We start from the raw sequence: 12,199 nt of genomic DNA, 5'->3' as shown, positions 1-12,199 counted from the left end.
TGGAAATGTGTACTAAATGCGCGAACTGTACTAAATTTGGAACAGTTAGGTTTAGGGCAAACGGATGAAGCTGGAATTTTGAATGGTATGCGGTCAAGGGATAGAGCTGAAATTTTCAAATTTGACACGAGAATCCAGGTTGGAAAGTAAGTTTGAATTATGAAAGTGGTTTTAGAAATGTGTTTGGAACAGTTTGGCTTGGGGCAGTGAAGGTGGAATTTTGAAATTTTGTATCGTGGTCCCTGTAAATGGTAGGTTTGTGATGAGGACGTCCCCAAAAAGTACTAAGTATTTGATACAATTTGGAATTAAGTGAATAGATAATGCTTGAAATCTGCTATTACGGTCGCTGTTCTTGTGTAGCCTGGACATATAGAGGGGGTTTCAAATGTGTGTACTATAATTGTACGAAAAGTGCTGATTGGTCTATGTTTGGTATTTGGTGAAGGAATAGGGATAAAATTCTGAAATTTGATTAATTTTGGTTTTGATATACGTGTTCTGTTTGGAAATACGTCCTATATTTGTACAAAAAGTACTAAATGGTACTAAATTTGGTATTAAGTGAGTGGATAGTGCTGGAATCCTAAAAATTTCATATTGCGGAGTATGTTGGTATATGGAATTGAGGTTAGAGGTGGTTTTGGAAATTTGTACTATAATTGTTCGTAATGTACTAATTGGAACTTATTTTAGTATTGGGTGAAAGAATAAAGTTCGAGTCCCGACATTTGATATTGAGGTCTCTGTGGGTATCTGTATCTATCCGTATCTAAATAGTGCTACATATGGTATTGGGTGATCCCGATCCCGAAATTTGATTTGGTGGTCTCTGTTGGTATTTAACATACAGGTGGCTTTGGAAATGTGCAGTATAGTTATACGAATAGTACTAAATAGTACTAAATTTAGTATGGGGTGAAGATGGAGATAGAGCTGAAATTTGGTGTGAATGTCACTGTTGGTGTCTGTAGTTGAGAGAGAGAGAGAGAGAGAGAGAGAGAGAGAGAAAGAACTGGTTTTGGATATGCGTACTGTAATTGTACCAAGTGGTACTAAAATTGGTGAATTGATAACAGATGTTGAAATATACTATAATTATACGAAAACTACTAAGTAGTACTAAATTTGGTATTGGGTAAAGGAATAGAGCTGAAATCCTAAAATTTGATACAGATGTCACTGTTGGTGGCTCTGGTTAAGATATGGATGTGATTTTGAAAATATGTACTACAATTGTTCGAAAAGTACTAAGTGGTTCTAAATTGATTATTGGGTGAGGGGAATCCCGAAATTTGATATTGAGGCCTCTTTTGGTATCTGGTAGTGATTTTGAAAATGCGTACTATTATTTTTCGAAAGGTACTATATGGTAAAAATTTGGTGTCTAGGGTAGGGAGATGTCGATTGTTTTGGATATGCGTTCTGAATGTTACTAAATTTGGTATTGCATGAAGGAATAGAGCTGAAATTTGATGTTGAGGTCACTGTGCAATGGTGCAATCCTCGGTGAACTTCAAAATGAAAAATTTGGAAAACTTTTTGGTGTAAAAGGTACATTTTCCTATTATTTTTTCCTAACAAGTGATAACTTGAATAATGTATAAAACCTTGAAACCTTGTCTGAAAACTTCGTACGATGTACACAGTTCTGATTAAGAAAATGTCAAACTGAACAAATTTGAGTGTTATAGCCTAACATGACTTTTTGGAACGAATCTTAAATTTTAAGGAAACTTTCAAGTCGGAGCTCGGTAAAAATAAAAACTACAATTTAAGATTAAATTAGCATTCCATCTGCAAAATAGTTCCACAAAACGTCTTGGTCGACGATCTGCCCATAGTCGACAACAACATTATCATTTTACGCTCTAAATAAACTATCATTTAATTTCGACTCTGACTCTAATTATTCAAATATGAGTAACTCACGGGAGCTCCGACATATAACAAAATAATGGAGTGGAAACTTTTTATGAAACTCGAACCCTTTGAGGATTTCCTCCTTCTAGATTGTTTCACTCGAGAGTAAAACCTGCCAAATCTGAGCTTTGGTGAATACTCTTTGAGGTCCCAGATTAATTTCATGTTTTTGCAGAACTCAATGTTTGACTTATGTCCAATCTATCATTTTGGGTTCTTAATATCAATTCAAGGCATTACTATCAACTTATCAAGGGACTTATTCAAGCTACAAGCAAGGAGCATCATATTTTTCCGACTTTAAATATTCGGCTGTTTAACAAAAATTCATATTTACCCTCGATTTTCAGCGATTTTGTTCCATTGTACTTATTTAAATGTAAGATCACCAATAATGTACCCATTCTAATAAATTGTCACACCTCATATCGGAAGATCATAAAAATGAACTACTGCGAACACATTTTGCCAAAACAAAAGTGGCATTAATCTTTTTTATGCAAATCTAAAGCTAAAAAAAATATGCGCAATAGCAGAAGCCGAATTGAAGAAAATGTGATTGGAAATTTGAATTTCAAGTGCGCACTCACACCCTCAATTATGAAATTTCTGCGAATGTCTGTCTAACAAATTTTAGGCACGAGCCACGCATAACAAAAGCTATGTCAAAAACAAAAAACTGATAAAAAATTCAAATTGCATCGGCCGGGAATCGAACCCGGGCCGCCCGCGTGGCAGGCGAGCATTCTACCACTGAACCACCGATGCTCTTGTGGAGTGAGGTTGTATTCCAGTCAATGCAGACTATGCTGGGAAAATATTTTTCAATTTTCCTGTACTTCACTTTGGAGTTAAGGAAAACTAAGCAACAACCATTCATGGCTCCCCAATGCCTTTCCATTTATCTCCAAAACCAAACCGACACACACACATTGTGTGTGTGTCTATGGATGTTGAGTTATTTTTAGCTAATCACATAGTCTGCTGTTGGGTAACCCCTTGATGGCAATGATCTTTTGAACAGCAGCTCCAAGCCATGCCACATCATTTACCTGGCTCTTCACATCAGACTAGCTGTTGAACATTATATTTCATTTTTTGATATTTGAAAAGCCCAAACACAAACCAAGAAAGAAAAAAAATGTCGAAGCTCAAAATTTCCCATTTGTCATTTTGATTCTCCATCATGCGCCATTGTCATTTCATCGGAACGTTGTTCCTTGCGACATTTAGTTGTAGGCTTTTAACCTCGATTCTGACAATACACCAACCATCACCATCACCACCACTAGCAGTGCAGTGTTGTGCACCATGTACGCTGATGATGATGATCATCGCCATCAATAGACAGACATTGGCTGCATTGCCTTAAAGGTCTTTAGAAAGGCTTGAAAGATACCCCCATGGCACTTTTGAACGATTTGCTCGCTGACTTGTGAACAACAAAGGCAATTTGTTTAAACCTAATTAAGATTTGTGACTCGTTTCAAATTGCAGGAGAATTGTAGTTTAATAACAAAACAATCGAACAAGTGAAGGGATTTAAAAAAAAAAAAATTGAAAAGTGTCTTGAAATTACAACTGATCGAACATTTCAAATACTTCACTATAGGCAACAACAACACTGTGTGACAAAATTCAAATAATTTCAAAATTACAAAAAAAAACGAGAAGTAAATGAAAATAGAGCGAAAAATATGTCGGGGCTTTGGAAGCTTTCATCGGGAGATAATCATCATTGAGCAGAGAAGTTTGAAATTTTTGAAAATATTGAGTTAAGATTCTGGGTATATAAATATTTTATGTATAAAGTGACTTGGGTTATATTACTGCCAAAAACCCGTGTAATGTGTGTTCTTTAAAGACGTTCCAAAACTTCATTAAGATTTCATCGCATCCTATCCGTATATAAAATAAAACAAGTTTAGGCACAAAATTCTACTATGCACCAAAACTGCAAGATCTTCCCATTGCCGTAGCTGTCATAGCGATATTTTCAAGATTATTGGCTTCAAAATTTGGCACAACAATTTATATTGTGTCTAGGATGGTTGGTATTGAAATCGAAAAACAGTCCATGTTTTCGTATAGCCCCCCTATAACGGTTCCTCCCGATATTCGGTATTTTGATGATTTTTGTCACGCATTTCCACTGATTTGTCTAAAATATGGCATATGTTGTCAGAAATGGGCTCAAGCTCCGGTGGCGGAACAGTGTACATATAGGTCCACGTTTTCGTATAGCCCCCATATAATGGTACCCCCCCGATATTCGGTAATTTGATGATTTTTTGACACATTCTATTCACGGTAGAAATTGGTATTTGTAGTTCATAATGGGTTCTAGCTCCGGAGGCAGACTTTTGAATATCGAGGCCCACTTTTTCATATAACAGTAAACACCGATAATAGGTATTTTCATAATCTTCACATTTACCAATGAGATCCTTCCAACTATGGTATTTAATACTCGCAATAGATAACTATCCTTGTAGCATTAAATTATCTATGCAGGGTGAGAAGAAAAAACTGCAACCAACTTTAGACTGATGTCATTTCTAAGCCACTCGTCCGACAGCTGTTAAAATTTATTCCAGTGGCAGCTCATTATATTGTTTACAAGCGTACAAAAGCATTTTGGTGAGAATTTTCCAGAAAAAAAGTTATTCGCGATGGAATTCAGGTGTAATAGATATATTTGGCTGGAAAACCATAAGTGGCTATCGTTAGAGCTCTCCAGCATTTAAATGTGAATAAATCTTTTGTGTCTCGTACCATCGCTCGTAGTCCGACGTCCAGGAAGTGGACGGAAGAAAACAGCAACATCAGCAGAAATGGTTCGAAAAGTAAAGAAGCAACTTGATCGAAACCTGCGTCGCAGTGGCCGAAAAATGGCTTGTGAGCTGAAGATATCGCAATATTTCAGTCGGCTAATATTAAAAAATGAGCTCGGGGTAAAGCCATCGAAATTCCATTAGGTGCAAGAACTTACACCGCAACAGAAAGAAAATACTCTCAAAAGAGCTAAAGAGTTGCTTCGCTTGGCCGAAAGTGGTGAACTGCCGAATTTGGTTTTCTCCGATGAGAAAACATTCGTTGTCCAGCAGTTAGTAAACAAACAAAATGCTCGTGTTTACTTGCAAAAGAGGTCAGCTGAAAATGTGTACCTTCTGTTGGCCACCAGAAATCAAGCGCCGGTCATGGTGATGGTGTGGGCCGCCATAACAGCCGATGATCGCTCTCCGCTCATATTAATCGACCGTGGCATCAGAATATTATCGCGAAAATATTCTGTAGGGTATATTAAAACCTTGGGTACGAAAACATTTTGTCCGCAGACCTTGGACATTCTTACTGGACTCAGCACGCGCCACCCAAGAATGATTACAAAATGAGGTTCCTCGCTTCATTTCCAGCGCACAATGGCCACCAAAATCACCGGATACCAATCCGTTTGACTATTGTGTCTGGAGTATTTTGGAAATCAAGGAAATCAAAAATATCAAAGTGTTGATCACCTCAAGCAAGCACTTCGCCGGGAATGGGCCAGTATACCGTAGAGCAACATTCGGACAGCGTGTGACGGTTTCATTGTCCGTTTGAGAGCCATAACTCGTGCCAAAGGTGACCAATTCGAACAAATCTAAACCTTTTCTAAAATTTGATGCTATTTCCAATATTTGTTGTTCATTTGTTCATTCAATAAATTAAAAAAAAAAAACAAGTAAAAAAGCTGTAAGTTCGGCTGGGCCGAACTTTGAATACCGTCCAACATTTGGAACAAATTTGGCAATTCTCAAAAACAATAAAATCTGTTAAAATCTTAGAAATACCGAATGTAGCCGTTATATTAGGGTCATACGACGACATGGATCTGCATAGGTAATTTTTTTATAAGCCATTACAATATTCAAATGCGAAACTTAGAAACAAATCGGTGAATAATGTAGCTACAGTCATTAAAATACCGATTATCGGGAGGTACCATTACATGGGGGCTATACGAAGATGTCGATCTGCATAGACAATTTTCTGTCTTAGGATTTAATATTCATTGCGAACTTCAAATAGCAAGTTTGATACAATTTCGGTGAATAATGTCGCTAAAATCATCAAAATACCGAATATCGGGAGGTGCCGTTATATGGGGGCTATACGAAGATGTGGATCTGCATAGACAATTTTCTGCCTTAGGCTGTAGTATCCATTTCTAACTTCAAATACCAAATTTGAAACAATTCCGGTGAATAATGTCGCTAAAATCATCAAAATACCGAATATCGCGAGGTTCTGTTGTATAAGGGCTATATCATAACGTGGACCTACATAGCCCATTTAGGAACTTAACCTATCTACTGGAAAAATGTACAAAAAAAAATTGAGATAGAAGGCTAATTTTTTTTTTGTACATTTTTCCAGTAGGCAGGTTAAGTTCCTAAATGTTAAGTTCCTGACACACAGACAGACAGACGGACATGGCTAAATCGGTCTGACATGAGTATTTCAAGGAGTTACAAACGGTATGACAAAATTAATATACCCTCCATAGTATGGTGGAGGGAATAAAAATTGTAAAAATTATGGCGTTTGTCTTTGTTGCAGTTTTATTATCTCACCCTATCGGATTTTTATACCCTACACCACAAGGTGGTCAGGGTATTATGTCTTTGTGCATTTGTTTGTAACAGACAAAAGGAAACTAGACAGACTCATAGTTCCTTTTGATGATCTGCATAGAATCACATTCTGAGTCGATTTATGCAAGTCCGTCCGTCCGTCCGTCTGTCCATGTATTTTTGTAATCAAAGTACAGTTCGCATTTATTTGCCCTATCCAGATGAAATTTTGCACAAATCATTTATTTGGCCCAAGGACGAACCCTATTGAAATTGCAGATAATCGGTCAAAATTTAGATATAGCTCCATATATATATCTTCGTCCGATGTGCTTTTTATTGTGCACCAAACGTGTAATAGTATGGAATTTTGTACGTACCATCAGATTGGACCTGAAAATAAGTATGCCAAATTTGATCTAAATCGGTTCAGATATAGCTATAGCTCCCATATATATTGTTCATCCGATTTGTTACTTTTGTCCTCCGCAGCCGTAATATGCACTCTGTAACAACAATATTTGGGGAAATATATCAAATACTGCTCAGAAATACATTTGCTAAATTTTATCGAGATCGGTTCAGATTTGGATATAGCTCCCATATATACTGTTCATCCGACTTGTCATATTTGTTACCCACAGCCGTAATATGCACTCCGTAACAACGATATTCAGGGAAATATATCAGATACAGCTTAGAAATATCTTTGCCAAATTTTTTTTGAGATCGGTTCCGATTTGGATGTAGCTCCCATATATATTTTTATCCGATTTCAAATTAATTGTGCAACAAATGGACAATACAAGTTCGAATTTAAGAGATACAAATGCTTCGGCATATTTAGTCCTTTGAACTTTAAATTATAATTATAATCATAGTGTGTATGATTGAATTCTCCCATAACAACTTTTAATTGTTATGCGCAGCTCTACTAAATTAGCAAAGTAGTGTAGGCCCCGCTCGACTTTAAGACTTTCTTTACTGGTTTTGTAATATTTTTATCGGTATTAGATGAAGGGTACAAATGGAATACTTCGGTTTTTTATTTCAACAACAACAGTTCAACATTTTCTAAAAATTATTTGCCTAGGTCCGATATGAAATGGACAACATTAGCTCACTCCTTCGGAACCTATTCCATAGAGGGCCAACAGTTTCAATAACTCAAAATATATTTAAAAAATCGAACATTAGCTGGGGATATAAATCTGTCGACAAAACTGACTGATACTTATGGAAGATTGCATCATAAACATTAAATTGGGGGAATTATACATGGGAGCTATATCTGAATCGATCTCATTGGCCAATGGTAAAAATATAGTGGACTGAACTTCCGAGATGTTTATATTTCGTCTTTTCTCTCCCCATAAATGGTTTCGACTACGTCAGTAGGCTGAAACAATACCATTATTTGATATTATCCTTGAGATAATTTAATTGGATTTAGTTAAAATGAAGCATCGCATATTTTGGACGGTTTATTGACCTGACAATTGGCGATGCTTAAGCTTCATCTTAAGATCAAATCACTCAAATAAGTGACTTGAAATTTAGTTCAATCCACACAATTTCAAACGAAGTCATTAGCCTATGATGTTAGCAAATGAAGGACATATTTTCAAAAAAAAAAAAAATAAATAAATAATAATAATAATAAATGAATCACACTTTAAATAAGTTACACCACCGCTGCGAACTCAGCCGGTTAATGTGGAGTGGAGTGACAAACCCCACACTAGAAACATAAATAAAATTTGACATTCAAACAATACAATTTTTTATTCGTTGTTGCTATTAGTATTGTTGTTTTTGTTGCTTTCAACTAAATTAGCTCATTCTTCTACACTTCAAACAGATTTCGATTTTGTGCTCATCAAAACAAATCACGTTGTCCAATTGGTATTTATTTTCAATAAAAATTCACACGCACTTATCGCTCATTCGCATCAGCGCAAAAGTGTTTTTTTTTTTGAGCGGCATCAGGTTTCGCAACCTGTTTGCAAAAAAAAAAATCGAAAATTCAAAAAAATGCCGGCTGGCTTTCCATGTTGTGTGTTGTTAGACGTCGTCGTCGTCGAAGAAGATCAGTACTGCTAAGAATACTCGCGGCTTGTTGTTGTTGCTGCTGCTCTTGAATTTGTATTTCACATAAACCAAAAAGTTAAATTTATCGATTTTTTTGAATTTTCGATCATGTTTTCAGTTGTTGTATTTTTTTATTGTTTATATGGCCGGTCGGGCTGATTGGCTTGGCTTACTGAGGTCCGATGTTACGTTTGCGGAAATAATTTGATTAGATTGTTGGTGTTTTCGTTGTCGTCGTGGTTGTTGTTATTGTTTTTTCATTACTTTTCAAAACATGTGAAGGTCACACTGTCTTCGCTTGATTTGGAGTCGTAAAACAGGCCATAAAATCAAGAGAAGGGAATCGATTTGCAAAAAAAAAAAAAAAATAAATAAATAAATAAATAATTGTGGACAAATGGAAATCATAGATAGCACATATTTTCGTGATGAGTTGAAAATAGAACCCCTTCGAATTTTTGGCAAAAATCAGTTCCGAGATACCTTTTTTATAAGGAAAATATTTATATAAAATACCATTCCCGATTTTGTACCAATCCTTCATCGATCGCGCACAAATATAATATTTTCCAAAATGAGATATGTTTTTAATACAAACCTCTGACACCCAGACGATGACGCTTTTCCACACTTTCGGAAGAAAAAAATTTTCAATTCATTTCCAAGTTTGTTCATTTAGTTAAAACAGGCTACACATTGGTGCATCTGAAGAAACGCTGAGATGGCATATGGATTATGGTAACAGGTATTGTATCTATTTTAGCTAAAGCCGAAATGCATTTAAATATAAGCATCGGTGGTTCAGTGGTAGAATGCTCGCCTGCCACGCGGGCGGCCCGGGTTCGATTCCCGGCCGATGCAATTCGATTTTTTAAAACAAGTAACCACATATTAAAATTATCAATCACCCTTGTGGTTCGGAAAACAGCTACGTGTAAAAGAAGCTGAAAGTCCATTCAATGCTTCAAATAAATTCAAGATTTAAATACTACAAGCGCTTTGTTGCTAAGCAGTAAATTTGTTTTTTTTTTAATAAAATGTGTGTTTTCAAAAAATTTACCGCCCGAGCAGGGACTTGAACCCTGGACCCTTGGATTAAAAGTCCAATGCTCTACCGACTGAGCTACCCGGGCTAACGAACTTTGTTAACCCGTTTCTGCTCAGTTGAAGCCCAACAGATATTCAAAATCGTAAATATAGGAAAAATATGGAAAATAGTCATACTCATGATTTTTAAGCATTTTTTTTCTCGAGACTCGGTCCGTGGATTTTACAAAATATGTTTAGAAGGTCCAAAAATTGAAGAAAATTAAATATAACATAAATATTTTAATCTACGAATTTATGTCTTATTCATTCTTTTTTATAAATTTTAATTAGATATTCAATTAGCTATTTATACCCTACACCACATAGTGTTAACGATATTATGTCTTTGTGCATTTGTTTGTATCATGGAGAAGGAAGCGAGAAAGACCCATACTTACTTTTGAGGATCTTCATAAAATCACTTCATGAGTCGATTTATGCTTGTCAGCCCGTCAGTCCACGATTGAGATTAAATTTTGCAAACAATATTTCTTTGGCCCAAGGACAACCTATATTGAAATTGGTGACAATCGGTCCATATTTGGGTCCCGGTTCTTTGGGCCCATTCCAATCGACAAGGCTTGTCCGCAGGCAACTTTCTTTGCGTCAATTGAATTTTGTACGGGAACAAATGCAAATCAATGCGAATAATCCGTTGTAAAGTGGACCGATCCATGCCCAATTGCTGAGAACTGCGTTTTTGCGATGTTCTTGGGGACCTCTCAACACTGGCTCGTACGGCAGCGATATTCTCGGCCGATCGCCTTGTTCGACTTTTATATGGCCTCTTCGGATTAGAAAGAGCCTTACCAGTCGAAAATTTTTCGTATAAACGCTTAATGGTGTTCTTAGAAGGCGCACTTTTCACATTTTTTAATGTTTTAAAAGCACGTTGAGTTTTCACAATTGACTTCTTCTGTTGAATGTAAATTTCAACTATTTCAGAGCGCTCGCGTGGCGTGTAAAAATCTGCTTGGACTGACGCTTCAAACGCGGTATGTCATTAAGCGATGTGACATCTCTATCAAAAGTTATGGCGCTGCCAGATGGGCCCGTCGGACAACCCTGTATCTTCAACCGATTTCGGGTTAAATGTACACCAAATGGCTAATATCTGTCAAAAAGTCCTAAATTTGGTACAATCGACCGAATATAGTCTAGAAGCAAGTATATCAAATTTGAAGAAAATCGATTCAGATATAGCTATAGCTCCCATATATATGTTTCATCCGATTCGGTGTTTAAGTCCCTCACATTTGTAATATGCATTCGACAACTATGATATTTGGTACCAGATATCTTATAGAGCTCGGAAATACCTTTGCCTAATTTTATCGAGAACAGCTAAAATTTGGACATAGCTCCCATAAATATTCCTAATCCGATTTCAGGTTTATTGTGCAAATAATAATATCAGCCCTAATGGAGTGGATTTAGGGATGTACGTTTCCATTTTGTGGAACTCGGCTCCGATATAAATGTTTTTAATATAATCCTTCTCGAAGTGATACTATGCAGTCTATATGAATATCATTTGGTATAAAAGATTAAAATTTCTCCGTCAAATTTAGTGAAAATCGATTCAGAATTGGATGTGCCTCCCATATATTAGTACCCTCTGAAATCAAACTATAACTGCTCTGAAGTCAAATGTTGATAGGTGGTATGATCTACTGCAAATAAATTATTTTTTTATGGGAACTCTACCTAATAGGGTGTCATATAGTCTGCTCCGCCCGACTTTCGACGTATACTTACTGGTTTCATATGGCTACAGGGTTATACATATACCATTTGATACAGCCAAAGCGTACCTCATTAACGTTTCGGGTTTAGACCTTAATAAATCTGGAGTCGATCTAGCGGCGTTCATCAATCTGTCAGGCTGGTGTGGACGATAAGTCTGTCGATTTGGTCCAAACTTGGTAATCAAACTTAGATGGAGAAAAGATATGGGCAATAGCTCCCACTCCTTACCTCCCAGGTACCTTCCCCACAAACAGTCAAAATTTGCAACAATTATAGCTCTTAAAAAAAATGAAATAAGAATCCGATTCGTTTCAAGCTTCGCACATTTAAATACATCTACAAAAACAACATATTGTATGAAGATGGGATATAGCAGACTACTTCTTCCGGCACCTCCCCTACATAAGATCAACATTTTGAATAAATTTAAAGCTCATAAGAAGCAAAACAGTTCAACTAAGTATATCTCAATGTTTCACTGATCTCGAGATCTGATGTAAATATGGGATTTTTCTTCCAATAAAGATCAAAATTTTCCAACAAATATACAAATATCTCAAATAAAGTTGAAATAGTCCAAAACCGATATGTCGGAGTCATCAGCTGCAATATAGAAAATATTGACCAACTCCTTCGGTAGCATCCCAAAAGAGGATCAAAATTTTGAATAATCATAATGAAAGTCAAAATATATTTTTTATAAATAGACTTAGGGCTACAAACCTATCGCC

The 12,199-nt window shown here is 36.2% G+C and overlaps 1 protein-coding gene and 3 non-coding genes across 5 annotated transcripts in view; 1 reads left to right on the top strand and 3 right to left on the bottom strand.

Moving 5' to 3' along the window:
* LOC101890447 (protein spaetzle 3) overlaps positions 1 to 12,199 on the bottom strand; it is an 85,845-nt gene that overhangs the window by 25,884 nt on the left and 47,762 nt on the right. The gene's annotated exons all lie outside the window — the stretch shown is intronic.
* TRNAG-GCC (transfer RNA glycine (anticodon GCC)) lies at positions 2,621 to 2,691 on the bottom strand. Its single transcript has one exon. It is a non-coding gene; the product is annotated as a tRNA-Gly (tRNA).
* Positions 9,421 to 9,491, top strand: TRNAG-GCC (transfer RNA glycine (anticodon GCC)). Its single transcript has one exon. It is a non-coding gene; the product is annotated as a tRNA-Gly (tRNA).
* On the bottom strand, positions 9,691 to 9,763 carry TRNAK-UUU (transfer RNA lysine (anticodon UUU)). Its single transcript has one exon. It is a non-coding gene; the product is annotated as a tRNA-Lys (tRNA).

The sequence above is a fragment of the Musca domestica genome, unplaced genomic scaffold (assembly GCF_030504385.1).
Source record: "Musca domestica strain aabys unplaced genomic scaffold, Musca_domestica.polishedcontigs.V.1.1 19, whole genome shotgun sequence".
Classification (NCBI taxonomy): domain Eukaryota; kingdom Metazoa; phylum Arthropoda; class Insecta; order Diptera; family Muscidae; genus Musca; species Musca domestica.
Note: the sequence above shows the minus strand (reverse complement) of the source record. Positions and strands in the feature narration are given on the sequence as shown.